A 15,888-nucleotide genomic window follows, 5' to 3' on the forward strand; every position below is an offset into this window, starting at 1 on the left:
ATTTTATTCTTTTATGTATCTTACATTTCTGTGCTAAGACTTTATAGTTTTTAATTTATTTTGAAAGTGTTTTCCCTTATTTCTTGGAACATAGTTATAATCAGTGCTTTAAAATCTTTGGCAGTTCCAACACTCTGTCATCTCCAGTTTGTTGTCTATTTGTCATTTTTTTTTTCTTTGAGTAATCTAGAGATTTTTCTGATTCTTCGTATGTCAAGTAATTTTAGAAGGTATCTTAGACATTTTGAATATTATACTAAGGGGCTCTGGTTCATATTAATCTTTTGAATAATGATTTATTATTTATTTTTTGTTATTTTGTTCATTTTATTTCAGTAGGCAATCAATCAATTATGATATTCAAACTGCAAGCCCACAGTCTGTAGGTTCTGGTTCCAATTTAAATTCAGTTTTCAAAGTGTTTACAAGGGTATTCAGATCTGTTATTCATGTGTGTCACCCAGTGCCCAGTCTGGGACCTGGGAGGTGTTGTAGTTCTCAATGCCTTGGTATGTTTCTTAAGGACAGATCCATGTACATGCTGCTTGGGTGCAAGATCAGGAGTTCATACACGACTTTTTAGAATCACTTTCGTGAACATCATCTTTTCCACTCTCTACTAAACACTCATTTACCCCTAAAGATTTTTTTTCCTGGCCTGATTAGTTTCACTGCTCCACTGTTCACTTCCTGAAACTGTGTCACCTCTAGGGTCGAGTAGCAAGATGAAAAAGAGAAAAAAGCATGTGGCTTATTCTTATGCTTTTGGGACCACATTTTCTCTTGTAAAAGAGAAGCGTTTCCCTCCTTCATGGTTTTAGGCATGGGACCAGCCACTGTTGTTGCTCTGTCACTGTAGGATTGCCTAGTGGCTAGAGCAGGAGAGAATAAAACACAAACAAAAATGCAGAGAATTTTCCCTACTATCTGACTTGTAGGGTTCCCTTTTATGATTTTTTGATAAAAAATACAGGGCCTATCTTAAGCATTTTTCTGACTGTGCCTAGTGCACAGTTGCAGGTTCTGCACTGTCTTCAAGTTCAGGCTGAACAAAACAGAGAAAGGAAACAAATAGAGAATCACTTCCATTTTGGCAGCATTTTGGTGTCTGTTTTCCTTCTCTAATTTGCCTTCTACTTAAAAAAAATCAATTTTATTTTATTTAAAAACCTAAGATCACTGCTCCATCTAGTCTGTCCAGGATTTTAGTTGTAGTTGGTGAGGGAGACAGAGCTTTCTCCATATTAACTAAAACTAGAACCCTGGCAGCTATTCTTATTCCCATTTTACAGTTGAGAAAACTGATTTTACAAGATTCTATTTTGTTTCCTTTTGTTTTGTTTCTCTCTAAAATCCAATAGTACTAAATGACAGAACTAACCTTACTCTATCTTATCCCAATGCTCCTTATCTACCTGCCAACTGTCAATTCAAGAAGTTGAAACCCAATTTGAAGATGTGGAACAGAGACTAAAGCACAGATGCCATGAGCCAACTTAGCTCCTGCCTAAGTGAGTTATGACAGCAAGATCTCTTACCTGGAGATCAGGAAGCCTATATTCTCCTTTTTTTCTTTTTTGCCCAAATCTTTAGTCAATCCTGCTCCTATCTCAGGAAAAGGGTTTTATTTGTAAAAACTTATACTTAGAAATATCTCTAACGATTCTCTCTCTGCTGGCATTCCATGATTAGCAGAAGATGTCATCCAGAGTCTCAGTAAAGGAAGAAACCACTGGAGACTGAGTTACATAGGTATGATCCTATGCAACATGAATGGGGCTCAAGTTGTATTCCACTTGATGGTTAAGCAAGATTTATTAACACAGGGAAAGAGCAGGGTACTGGTAGACAACCCTAACTTAGTGGCTTCTAGTACTTCTTTTTCCTTCTGGTTACATCAGCCTCAACCATTCCTCCCTTACATTCTATATTTGCATTTTTATGAGACTGTGCCATCCTCAAGCTTGGGAGTGGACATGAGATTGACAAGAAAAATCAGCATATTTTATCCTCCTCTTTGCCATAGAGATGGGTGCAGGGATAGCCACACGACCTATGCTTATTCAATCAGAGCCTTTCATTCTGAAAAAAAAAACTGTGAAAGAGGAACTTGATTTCCCTGCTCTATTTATTAAGCTGGCAAATGTGCAGCAAATGCTCTTGATGGTCATCTTTTCCATAGGAAGGAAGAGTTTCTGGAAGGTGAAGCCAATGCAGAAGGACTTGAAGTCAAGAAGATGGGGACCTACAGAGTCTTAAAGATGTTGTTTGAGACTCTAGATTCAGTCACACCAGCAGCCAGCTCATTTTAGATTTTTCTATTTATGTGCATCAATAAATTATCTTTGTGCTTAGACCAGCATGAATTGAATTTCTTCCACAACCCAGATGGATACCAAGGTAGGCTAAGGAGCTAAGTAGTATGGCATTGGGAAGAAGCCAAGAATGACCCTAGAATTTTGGGGGACTACAGCAGAGACACTGAGAACTTTACAGTGGCAGGGGGAGGGGGTTGGTTGGCAGGAGCAATGTGAAATGACGTCTATGAATACATTTTTTTGCCAGATCTTGTATTGTTTGTTTCAGAAGGCCAAGATGTTTGACTTTTTTTCCTGAAGATGAACACTGAGGAGGTACCTGAGCTGGGCTGGAGCAGCTTCAGCTTTTCAGAGAATGCAAGTTGATGTGGCAGCAAATCTTTTACAGAGAATTAATCAGAGATCCCCCAAAAGTAAGGGGTGAATTAGTCATTGACATGGTTTGAATCTGTGTCTCCACTCAAATCTCATGTCAAATTGTAATTCCCAGTAGTGGAGGTGGGGCCTGGTGGAAGGTGATTGGACCAAGGAGGTGGATTTCTTGTGAATGGTTTAGTGTTAATCCCTTGGTGCTGTTCTCATGATAGCGAGTGAGCTCTTGCAAGATCTGGTCATTTGAAAGTGGGGTATCTTTCCCCTCACTCTCTCTTGCTGCTGCTCCTGTCATGTAAGATGTGCCTTTTTCCCTTTCACCTTCTGCCATGTCTGTAAGTTTCCTGAGTCCTCCTTGGAAGTCAAGTAGATTCCAGCATCATGCTTCCTGTACAGCCTGCTGAACCATGGGCCAATTAAACTTCTTTTCTTTATAAATTACCCAGTCTCAGGTATTTCTTTATAGCAATGTGAGAATGGACTTATGCCATCATTAATTGCTCTAGCTCTGCTGTTAGCAGTACCCTAATTGACCAAACTTTGCACCAGGTGTTGCAACAATGGCTTCATCTCAGGCAACCTGGAAAAAAATCAGCATTTTCACTTGGAACCTGTGGAGCCCAAGGACCCAAATTCTAGTCCCACCCAAATCTCACCCTTACTAGCTCTGATCATCCTGGGATAAGCATTAATTTGGTATTAGTTTCCTCAGCAATCTCTAGTTTGTGTTTGTTTTGATAATAATGCCTGTCCCAGTTAGTTGACATGGCCCTTTGAATGTGAAATGAAATATTCTCTGTGAACAGGCTTTGGGAACTTGAAGAGTTAAGCCAGTCCAAGGGAAGGTCACTCAAGAGATGCTTGAAATTCTTGAGTCCTGCCACACTGTAGATTTTCTGCTTTCAAAGAGCTCTGTTATCCTGAGGTGGAAAGTGGTTTCAATTCCATTAAATCAAGGAAAAGGCAATTGGAGATCCTAAATTGGTCATGGCTGCCCTGGGAGCTAGTGAGCTCCCCATCACAGGGAGGATTTAAGCATCTAAATCAATACCTGCTAGAGGGGCTATGGAGATTTCTCTTTCTTTTGTAGAAAGTGATTCATAACAGGCTCTGTTTTGGATGCTAAGGTCTGGTGTGTCCATTTCGTGAATTCTCAACAGGGTGAGTTCCCATTTGTAACCTGTGCAATATCATTGCCCCTTTAAAGAAATTCAAAGTGTGCTGTTTCACGACAGGTTTGCTGTTGTTATTTAGTACTTTTTTGTATTTTCAAAAGCCTGTCTCTCCCTCTGCTTTTCAATACTTCCATCTCTAGCCTTCTGGTTCACAAAGTCCAAACACATTGTCCTGAATAAGTAATAATGAAGAAATCTACAAGAAAAGATTTGTGGCACTTGCTAATCAGTTTAATAATGGAGGATATTTCCACCACATTATATGGAGACAAATTAAAAGGGCAAGGAGGGCTCCCAGAAATCATCTGTTCGTGTTAATAAAGTGAATATTAATGAAAAACAAAATTGAGTTCCTCTTGAGTCTGATTTTCATCAAATCATACAGGTATTAAAAAATAGCTATAGAAATCCTATCCATTAGTAGTTAATTCAAAATAACTTTGGCCTCTGCTCTATTTTTGACTATTACCTCTCTCATGGGCAGAGAAGCCAGTCACCTTGCTGGACCCACTGTGCCATGAGGATCAATAATGGTGCTAATTTAGTTCTTTATGGACCAAATATCTAGACAGTGGAAATGGGAATTAAGTTAATGATGCCCATGGATGGGAAGAGGGGCAAGAGGGGCACCAGGGAGCGTTTTGCTTGTTTCCTCTGGCAACCAGGTTCGGGTTCCCTAAATGATCAATGATCTAAATCCTACAGAACTCAGAGGCTTTGCGGAGACCAATATGGCCTTTCCAGGAGAGGGGTCATGCCCAGCTGCTTGTGTCCACCTTCTGGGCCTCTCTGTGCCTTTGCCCTGCCCTGCCCTAAATGGCCCAGCAGGGGCACTGCTCAGGATGAGGAAGAGTCTGAAATGCCATGGGTGCACCCAGCTTTCAACAGAGAGGTGCTGGGGAGTGCCTCCAAGAGGAGCCCAACATAACTCACTGGAGACTGCTGCTAGTACTCCCCTTTGGGGGTGGAGGGAAGGTTAATGGCAATTCCCATTATAATATTAGGACACATTTGAGATTCGTGGGGCAAGAAAAGGGCCTGGAGGGAATTAACAGCTTCTGGTGAGAAGAAGGCAAGGACTCTTGGTGTGTACAGGCTCTCAGGCCAGCTCCAGGACATTTGGAGTCTTTAGGGAGAAGGGAAGGTGCCAGGAAGAAGAAGGAAAAATATGGGTGTAAGCAAGACACTTGGGAAGAACATGAAGGCAAACATGGCCAGATTGCATGTGTGTGCTGAGGGCTGACCACTTTATCCACAATGTGACCCTCCTACCTCGGCGATGTCGGGAAAAGCTGTGTTCACTCCAGCCAGCTTTTATTACTTATCACATCTGACATGGCCAGAACCTGGGAGGAACTGGCTATAGCCCCTGGGATGGGGTCAGGATAGCAGGGGCTACAGCCTTCTGAAGGCTCTCTGAAGCTCCTTGCTGCACCCCATGTCCCCAGAAGACGCCATCAGAGAAAGTTGCCCTGTATAGGAGAAAATGTCTCTGGAACTCTCTTTCCAACAAAATGCAAGGCCACAGAATGCCAGCATCATGCTGTGTTTGTGTGGAAGTGATACAGGCTCCTCTCCATAGGACTCAGGTGAGTCCCACAGGCTGGCTGGGACCAGAACCAGTTCTTGGTCCCTTCTCCTTGCTTCAAGTACCTGAGCCAGATAGATGGACATAACTGCTATTTTCTGACAGCTGCCCTAGGCTCCGAGCTCTTTCTGCAGACCAGTTTTCTGGGCTGACTCATGGTTTCTCTGTTTGCCTATAACATAAGACTTACATGCTTGTCTTGCACAGAACTTTTGACTTGAGTCCCAGCTTTTAATAACTTCTGCCTCAGCTCCCTCCAACATTCGGACTCTGTTTCTCAATAGCCAGGAATAGTTAGGAATAGTCAGGAATAGTTAGGAATGCTTTCAGCTGCAAGGAAAAGAAAACCGACAAAGGGTTCAGAAACACAGGGGGCTTGTTTTACTCATACAGCAATTATTCTGGTTACAGATATTTCAGTGCATCAACAATGCCATCTGCACGGTCTGTTTTTCTCCTCCATCCCCTCAGCTCATTGGTTTTATTCTCATGTTTGCTGCCTCGTGGTTGCAAGATGGCTGCTCAACCATCGGGTGTCACATCTACATTTAATGCAGGAAAAAGAGAGAGAAGGGCAGTGGCAATTGTAGCTTTTCCATCCATCTGGGGAAACAAAGACTCCCTTGACAGACAGGCACCTCTCCACTGGCTAAGGTTGGTGGGGACCAACCATACAGTGGCTGGATTTTCCTAGAGCCAGTCCAATTCTGGTATGTGCAGGACACTTATTGCAAGAATATACTGAGTGTCAGACCCTATCTTAGGCTTTTAGGGGAAGGAAGGGACAGAGGTTAATGGATGGCAAGTTCATTTTCACAGTAGCCTGCGAGAAACTATGGATAAAAATGCTGCAGACAACACTGTCCTCCTCCTGTCAAACACTGCCAATCCTTAACTAGTGAAGGTGGATGGTCTGGCCTTAGGGCATGGCTAGGTTCAATGCCCCTGATGACTACTTGGGGGAAGAGGACAGAGATGCCCAGTACTGGACCTGGCTGTGTCATTTCAAGTCTGCCTGGTGTGGATACCCCCCGTTTTCTTCCAGCTGTCTGCTATAAGGGGTAAGAGGCCAACCCAGCCTGCTCTCTACCCAGACGGCTGTGCCAGCCCACATCCTGCATTCAGACCTGGCTCTGAGGGCGGTGGGCTGGCAGTCACCACCCTCCAGATGACCAATTCAAAACACATGGGGACCTTTGCAAGCCCTTGGAAGACATGCTATTTTTCTCTGCCTGCATAATTGTTGAGAAGGAAGCCAGGAAAGGTGTTCTAATTAATTAGAGAAGGTATTTGAGGATGCCACTGTGTGCTGGACTCAGGACCAGAATCCAAATGTCCCACTTATCTGCCTCCACCACTGTGACCCTGAGCTGCCCCTCTCCTTCCCTGCATTCGTATTTGCGTGTAAACTGCAGCTTGTGACCGAAGCCTTATTAGCTGGTCAAAATTTTACTTTTAAATGGACTGTTAACCTACTCAGAGCCCAAAGCGCACTGGTAATGTAATACCTCAGCCTCCTGTCGGGCCTCAGAGTGAACCAGGTCAGAAATGACATCTATTTCTCTCCGTTATCCCACAGATATCCAGAGCACGTTCTCCTCAGTCCTCCTCCCACAGGACTCCTCAGTCTGGAAAGACTTTCCCCATCCAGTTTGTTAATCCAAGCTATGCCATTGACTTGGACAAGTCACTTTGCTACCCTGAGCCTTAGAGTCCCCATCAACAAAATGGAACTAGCTGTTTTATTAAAAAAAAATCTCGGTGACCATCAGAGAGGTGACAAGACACAGAGCTGAAATGAAGGTAGCTTAGATTCCACTCTATTCTGGTTTGGGAAGTTGGGTGCCTCCCACTGGGCAGCTCTTGAAGCTCCCTCCTCTGAAAGTGGAGATGGAGACATGGATAAAGGTCCCTAAGACTGAGATAAGAGATCCTTCCAGTCTCATGGGTCTTCTCGGCAGAACTCTTGCTTGGCTGGAATTCCATCCACTCTCTGCAAGGCATAACTTCCTGTCTCCTAGGGAGAGGGGCTTATAAAAAGGCATAAAAATGAGGCTTCTAAAGACATCCTGGACGTCAACTAGATGTTGCAAAATTACATTTTGATGAGTTCAGTGTAAATGAACCAGAAACATATGGATTCAATTTCCCTTGGAATCCACATGGGTTTAAAAACCAAGGGGGCGGGGGAGAATGCATTTGGGGAAGAGCATTTTAGGTCTCACCAAAATCCCCGCATTTGTAAACAGCAGTTTGAGGTTTATGATGATTGCGTCCCGGGCTGGGTTCCTTTCCTAATAATAGAATGTACAGGATGTCTTGTAGCAGCCTCACAAAATGCATTCAGGGAAAAATACCCAAACGCTGCCCTCTCCTTCTGCTCCTGGGTTCTATGGAACACTGCAGTGGCCTCCCAGATTTCCTGCCCTGGGTTTGACCCCACAAGTACCCTCTTTGCTCCTTCTGCTTCTGCAAAAATAGCATCCCATCAGGTCCACACAATCAGTGATTGTCAAATGCCAGGTTTATCCTAGGGATTTCAGCAAGTGCTACATCTTATTAAGGTGGGCAGCACCACCCCTGCTTTAAAATAAGAGTATCGAAGTCCAGGACATTTGGCCCAAGGCTGCTTAGCTGGTAGGTGCCAGGGCTGGCACGGGAGGCCAGGGCTTCTGAACTGAAGTCTGGAGATCTTTCCACCATAAATGATGCATTCTATTCCTCAATTTCAGAGAAGGCTAAGGGAGGTGTTTGTTTATCTGGAACTGCTGTAAGGTGGTCTACCAGAGGCTGGAGGAGGGGCTAATGGAGCCATTTTCATGGTGGGCCCAGAGGAGTGCTTGGAATTCCCTGCGGTTCCTTGGGGAGTTCCCTGGGAGAAGGAATGAAAAAGCTGAGGGAAAGAATAAGCTTACTGAATCCCCAGGCCCCTGCGCCCATCCAGGGAAACTCACTCTCCTTTGTTCTACGTATTGAACTTTCAAGTATGCATTTAATTGTAGGAGGTTTCATAGTTTAAGTTTCAAAATCGTGGATCCTGAGGATTTTTGGTGGCCTCCCATTTCCCTCCTGCCAGTCAATGGGTTAGTGTTGGCTTCTTGTCTGCTCTTTGTGCTGGGGGGTTCTGTACCCACTATCAGATGGAATTGCTGGAACTGTGGATGGACACACAGAGCCCTTTGAGTGACGCTTTGGTGCTCAGTCCTCTGACCAGGCAGGAGGCAGAAATGCAGGTCGGGACCCTGCCTCCAGCAGGCTTGAAGTCTGATTTTGTTGAAAAGACAAAACCCACTTCCAGGAGTCACCTTGGAAAGATGACCATGTGAGATAATGAGCAGGCTGGTTCTGGGCATTGAAGACTCCAGCCCTGTACAACAACCCACTAATCAAATAATGGCCCAATAGAAGCCAGTTGGATGGGCGGAACTTTGGAGGTGGTGCTTCTGAATGACTTGGGCCAAAGCACAGAAGGGGCAGAGACTTCTTGGCTCTCAGCTGATGGAAGGAGCCACAAGACTCCACTGTATTGGGTCCCCCAGGGGAAGAGCTGCCTGGCCCCACCTAAGTACATCCTGCAAAGTACAGCCAGGATGGAGATGGGCCGGAGGAGCCATCTGATTGTTATTAGGCTGTGCGACTTTCTTTATTGGCAAACAGTCTGTCAGCAGCTTCTTCCTGCAGAGAGGCCCAGATGTGCTTACAAAGCGTTCTGTGTCCTTCCCGTCCACACCCAGCCCCCACACACATTGCCACTTTGCCAGACATCGTCCTGGTCCCAGGAGTCCAGCTGTGGCCAAAGCAAGGCTTAGTCAGGAGCCTGAAGAAAGAAGCTCGCCCCTCTGGGTGGCCTCATGCCAGCCACCCCTTGCTCCATGTGCATGGGTCTCATTCCCCCTCAAGGTGCGGGAGGTGCCCTGGGTGGGGTTGGAGGGGGACCTGGCCTCATGCCCTGGGGTGCAGGTTGGGGTGGACAGAACCCTACCGCGAACTTACGTTTGCACATGTTCATCCTCAACTTGCCATACTACTGGGGTGGTTTTCATCTGTTATTGGGTCTAAATCTCCTCTCTGAGCATTCTCATGGGAGAACCACAAAAAACATGGGGACTGCTGGCCTCTCATGGGTCTTTAATAGGAGGGCTGGCCCCAGACATGACTCCCATGATTAGGGAGGCAGCCTCCCCAAGTCTCTCTTAAGAGAGGCCAGTATCAAGCGTGTTTCTCCTCTTGAGAAGGTGGGAAACGGGTGCCAAATTGTGCCTAAGCATACAAGAGCCTGGGGGATATTAAATGTTTGGAACAATTAAAGTCCCATTACATGAATGTCCATGGACTGTTTTCCTCCCATCCTACACATATTGTCTTTCTTTAGGTCACAGAATCCTGAATTTCCCTTGGGGGACCATGCTACCCTGACTGTCATACCCTGTGGTCACATGAGCCAATATATTCCCTTTCTTTACCTAGGTTAGTCTCGCCTGCCTCTCCCACCACTTATGGCCAAGGCTCTAGATAGATTCAGGGTCCTATACCCACCATTGACACTGGCCTGCCTTTTCCTGGTCATTTTTCTGTGTAAGTAACCCTAATGAAGAAAAATGAAGTGAGGCGTGGGTAATTTTCTTTCTGGTATCACCTGTGTTCTTCCTTGAGTCCTTCAGGTCTACATGAAGTTTCTTTTCTTTTCTTTTTTCCAGACTGTTCTGATGATCATAAATGAGGATGTATACTTCAGCCACAAACTTACTGCATGTCTGATGTTATCAGCCTTAGGGATACCCTTGCCTATGCTTTCTTGCTTAGAAAGGAAACAGATCCGGAAAGAAGACAGGAGCTCTCAGGGTCATTCAGAAAGCCCACAGCCAAAGAAGTCTTTCAGAAGCTGCGTTGGTTGCAAAGCATCGCCTTACCAGCAAAGGCTACTGCCTGCTCAAATGTCACCCCAGATCTCACCAAGTCACCCTTCTTGGTCCAAAAAATGCTCTGCTGCAAACGTAGTCTTGTAGGGATCTTAATGATGAATTCACCATCCATCCTCTCTGATTTGATAAAATAAATCAATCATGAAAATTAACCTCAGCTCACAAGACATCCATTGGCATAGAAAGAGAAATAGGTCTTTCTTATGGTCAGTGAGACTTAAGTCAGCCAGGAGCAGGGTGGAAGATAAGGGGCTTCTACAAAAGTTTCCCTGCTCCTAAAAGGAGTTATAAGAGAGAGGCAAACCTTTTCTTCTTCTGGACCTTATTATTTCTACATGTGACTTTAGTATGTTGAGAGCCAGCCATCTTGAGGCTCGAGGAAAGTGATCTGATGCCAAAGTCTGAGTGTGCTGGGAGGACAGAACAGTGAGATGAAAGGTTCCTGGGCAATGAGGACTCCCTGAGTTACAAAGTCATCAAACTCCAGAGTCCTGGCTACTTCTGGACTTCTTGTTTTATGGGATATGAACGTTCTTGTTGTTTGAACCAGGAGGAATGGGGGTGTCTTCTTCGATACTGGAGTTGCTCTGGCCAGAGTAAGTGACCATGTGCCTTTGTCTAGCATTACAGTGCATAGGCATTTACAGCACTAATTGCCATCTTTATTGACCCTTGTCTCTCTCTCTGTCCCTTTGCTCTCTTCATCTACGGCCTGCCTCTCCCCCGTGTGATAGCTGTTAGAGCTGCGAGGAGCCTTAATCTTCATCTGGTTGGGAGTAGCTGAAGTTCAGAGGGAGGAAGGGACTTAGGGACTTGCTCATGGCGCATAGAAAGTGTGGAGCCAGGAGGAGAACTTAGATCTTTCTTGCCCAGCTCTGAGCTTTCTCATATTGTTTAGCTGTTTGTTGTCCTGCTCTGTCTGTCTCTCTGTGTCTCCTCCATACACCTTCTCCTCAGGTCTTCCTCTCATTCTGTCTTCTCTGCCTGAGATAAAGGGACCCCTTCACTTAGAGCTGGATGTGGCAGCTCTGCTGGGGACTAGGGGGGTCCGAAGGAGCCTGTGCTAAGGAAACAAGCCAGTGTTGGTGGAAACTATGTCTAGATGGTCACAGAGCAGCAGGATGGGGTGCTGGGGTTCTGCGTGAATGACCATCAGGTGGCGGGATCCATGGACGGTTCACCAGCCTTGGGAACTGGCAGTGCCGCATGGCCCAGCTCATGGAGAAGGCTCAGCTGTGGCTCCTTCCCAAGCCATCCTGCTTCCCACTGACTTGGAGAGACAGACGGTTGGTGCGGGGTTTGTGTGGGTTTATTTACTCTTAATAACAAGCTCATATTTTAGATATTCCCCCTGGGTATTTCTGCTCATTTGGGCTTCAGTACAAAACCACGAATCCACACACAAAATGTGTGGATCTGAAAATTAGGATCATACCCCAGCATCCCACTAATAGAGGCAGTCTTCCTTTGAAGGAACGAGGGGTCTCTGTCCTGCTCTGGCTGGCCAAAGGAAAACCACGGTGGGGCCACGCTTGTTACCGGCGAGTTCTGGACGCATCCTCCACCATCAGCATCTGTTCTCCCCTTGGGTCTTTGTTAATTCAGTTAAGGAAACATTTAATTAGCAACTGTTGAGGTCGGATGCAGCAGTCCACCCTGGGTAGAAGATACACAGTTCCTTGCTCCAGGACCTTCCATCTATACGCAGAGGTGAGAAGGAAGAATGTACACACACCGGGGCATGTAAAGCTCTGCCATGGAGAATAGAGCTGGTGGGTAAAGGAGGCCTCCAGGGTCCATCTGACTCTGCCTGTGGTCAGAAGACTGACTGGTTAAGAAGGCTTCCTTGAATGGGTTCTCAGCTCCCACCTCACGCATACCTGCAATCCAGTTTCTCCCCGAAAAGCTGTTTCTACTCTCAACAATTCCACCTGGGGCCCTCTCCCCTAACCTCCGGCCTGCTCCCAACCCTCCCTGCACAACCAATGAAAGTTGACCTCAAGTACCACCAAAAAAAAGCAGAGACCTTGTAAGGATTGTCATTTTCTTTCCCTACCACCAGATGGCGCCCCAGCTTGGCCTCCGCAATGATGGGACTCTACAGAGAGGAAGCGTCCCTCTTCCCGTCTAAGGCCAATCCCTCCCCATGCACCCTCAATCCCATCTCTCTCCTGTTCTCAAGGCCATGGCCTCACCCGGGATCCCCTCTGGCACCTTGCAGTGTGGATATTCTACCCCCTTGGACCATTCCCATCTACCTATGAACACCTTCCCTCTCCAGCCCACTCTAATCCAGTTTGCAGCCTGCCACACTGTCAAATATTCATTTGGTGAATGTCCCCAGCGACCTCCATGATGTCCACCAATCCAATGGATGTTTTTTGTGTGTTTCGTTAGATGGAGATCGCTACTCCCACCTTGATGCACACGCACGTTCCCTCCCTCGCTCCATGTTGGTTCAGTCCCCCTCTTCCACTCAACTTTCAAATGTTGGGCTCCTAAAAGCTCAGTTCTACCCACACTCTCTCTCAGGTACGCCCACCCATTATCCCATTTTTAACATAAAGACTGCTCCCAAATGTGTGGTTTTAGTCCAGACCTGGCTTGTGTATCCAACCTCGACTTTTGTTATTTCACTCTGGCTGTGTGGCAATCCTATCAAGATTAACATATCCGAAACTGAACTCATAACTCATAATCCAGCCCCAATCACCACAGTGTGACCGTTAGAATTCTAAGACATCCCCAGAGTTTCTCACTCCTCGTGTGCAGATGCCCTATATGATCCCTGGGTCTCTGAGTGCCATGGATCTTATTTTCATGATTAGGTTATGCTATACAGCACAGTAGAGTTTTAGAAAGGGAGACTATTCAGGTGGGACTAACTTAATCCAGTGAGAACTGTAAAAGTAGAGAGATTTCTCCAGTTGGTGGCAGAAGAGGAGTTCAGAAAAACTCAGCTCAAAGGAGGTTTTTATTGCTGTTGATGAGGCTCCGGGAGTGGCCTCTAGGAGCTGAGCATAATCTGTGGCCAGGAGCAGTAACCAGATTGAGACTTCAGTCCTACAACCACAAGAAGCCGAACTCTGACAACAATCGGTGAGCTTAGAAGAGAACTCCACTCTCCAGGTGACAGCCACAGCTTGGCTGACACCCTGATGGAAGCTCCATGAGACCCTGTGCCCGGAGACTGACCGATAAAAACCGTGAGCTCATACATCTGTTTTGCTTTAAGTCATGAGATTTGTGATAAATTGCTTTGCAGCAATACAAATTAACATATTCCCCTATAGCTTTTCAACTCAGTAGACGTCACCATCATCCACCACCTTGGTTTAGCCAGATGTCCTTGAGTTTTTCCTTTCTCTTACTCCCACATCCAACTCCTCAGCAAGTCCTCCCTCTTCTGTCTTAAAAACTCATCTTGAACCTCTCTGCTTTATCCCATCTTAGCTGCTCCCATCCTTCCTCGACCCTATTACACTTGCCCCATCACTATAGCAGGTGTTCACCGCCATACCGGGGCAATTCAATCCATTTTCCATTCAGCAGCCAGAGTACTGTTCTGAAATCATTAATGGAATCATGCTATCTCCTACTTAAAATCCATCAGCACCTTCCTGCTGCATACACATCAAGTGACATCCAAGCTTCTCAATGCATTCTGCAAAGTTCCCTGGGACCTGGCTCCTGCCTGTGTCTACAAACCCATTTCATGCCCTCTCCTTCTCGGCCTGGCAACATCAGTTATTTCCTTCATAGCACACATCACAAGTGTAACCTAGCTTATTTAAGTGGTGTGTGTGGGTGTGTGTATGGGCGTGAATGGGTAGGCGTTTGTCTTTTCTACTAGACTGTAGACTCCATGATGCCTGAGATCATTTCTGTTTGTGTTAACCATTATCATATACGGGGAAATCCCTTGCAACATGATTTTCCTTTGGGGCTGAGGTGGAACAAAGGCTGTTTCCCAGGCCTTTGATGTGCTTTGTAGAAAGCAGGAACTCCCTGTGAAGCACCCAAGTACAAAGTGTACTGATGGGGGCCAAGGAGGGGGGTGGGAAGGGGAACAGGTGTCTCAAGGGCTCACTGACCATGTGAGGTGAGCTAGACTGGCCTCTAGATCCACTGGGGTCTGCTAGAGCCCTCTCTCCCATGAGGGCAGTCTCAGATTTCCTACTGTGGACCTTGGGCTTCTGTCTCTTGGTCCTTTATTTCAGGTGCCCTACAGAATCGTGCTGAATGGTTTGCAGGGACGTGCTTCTCTTCTGTTTGCTTAAGACCTCAAACGGAAAAAATATGAGGGTGGGCGCGGTGACTCACTATTGTAATCCCAGCACTTTGGGAGGCCGAGGTGGGCGGATCATTTGACGTCAGGAGTTTGAGACCAGCCTGGCCAATATGGTGAAACCCATTGTCTATTAAAAATACAAAAATCAGTTGGGTGTGTTGGGACATGCCTGTAATCCCAGCCTGGGAAGCTTAGGCATGATAATCACTTGAACCCAGGAGGCAGAGGTTGCAGTGAGCAGAGATTTTGCCGCTGCACTCCAGCCTGGGTGACAGGGCAAGACTCTGTCTGAAAAGAAAAAAAAAAAGAAAGGCAGGAAAGAAGGAAGAAAGGAAGGAAGGAATGAAAGAAGGAAAGAAGGAAATGAAAAATATGAAAATATCCCTCTGCCCCAAAGCCATCCTACTAGAACCAGTCATGATCTAATTCAATAAAACCAGCAGCCAGGAAATGCAGACCTCCACTTTTTCCTCACGCTGTCTACACTGACATTCTTCTGCTACAAGGGAGATTCTGTGAGCTTTTGTGGACAAAGCTGGGTCTGGACACCCCAGGAAATGAGAAGCTGTCCTGGGATAAACTTGACCTTTTGATAGTGGAGAGTTTCAAAGCCACTGATCCACTAGACTTAGCTGCTATTCTACTGGATGAAGAAAATCTCCCCCATGAGACACAAGTACAGGATGCTTTCCCTGCCTGGCTGAGGGAGGGTCTACCTGAAACTCCTTGCAGACTCCTCCAGCCCATAGAGCCTCAAGTAGTTAAATGAAAGCACCAGAGATTTACAGCTAAGGGACTATGGTCCTCTGGAGAAGTGCTGGTCCTCTCTGAGCCTTAGTTTCTCCACTGTAAATGGGGTTACCTTTCTCTCCCCTTGCCCAGGCGTTGGAGACCTATTGCAAAGATGAAATAATATAGCAGAGGCAAAAGGCCTGGTACAGAGCTTCATCCCCAGTAGCTGAGCAGAGGCTTAAATGATGGAGGTTTTATCCTCATTGGTGTTATCATAAATGAACTCCTTGGCAGCACCTTGTTCTAGAGCCACAGCTTTGAAACCTGTTGAAGTGACAGAAACAGCAATAAAAAATTAAAAGTCAAAAAGGCTCTGGAGTACATTTCTTAAAGTATCAGGCTGTGTTTTTCCCCCTTGTAAGTTTGCTGAGTCTCTGGAGGTCACCCTGCAATGGGCCGTCCCTTGGGAGTAGGAAAGCAAGTTTGAGGC

The sequence above is a fragment of the Colobus angolensis genome, unplaced genomic scaffold, assembly GCF_000951035.1.
Source record: "Colobus angolensis palliatus isolate OR3802 unplaced genomic scaffold, Cang.pa_1.0 Scaffold291, whole genome shotgun sequence".
NCBI classification, from domain to species: Eukaryota; Metazoa; Chordata; class Mammalia; order Primates; family Cercopithecidae; genus Colobus; species Colobus angolensis.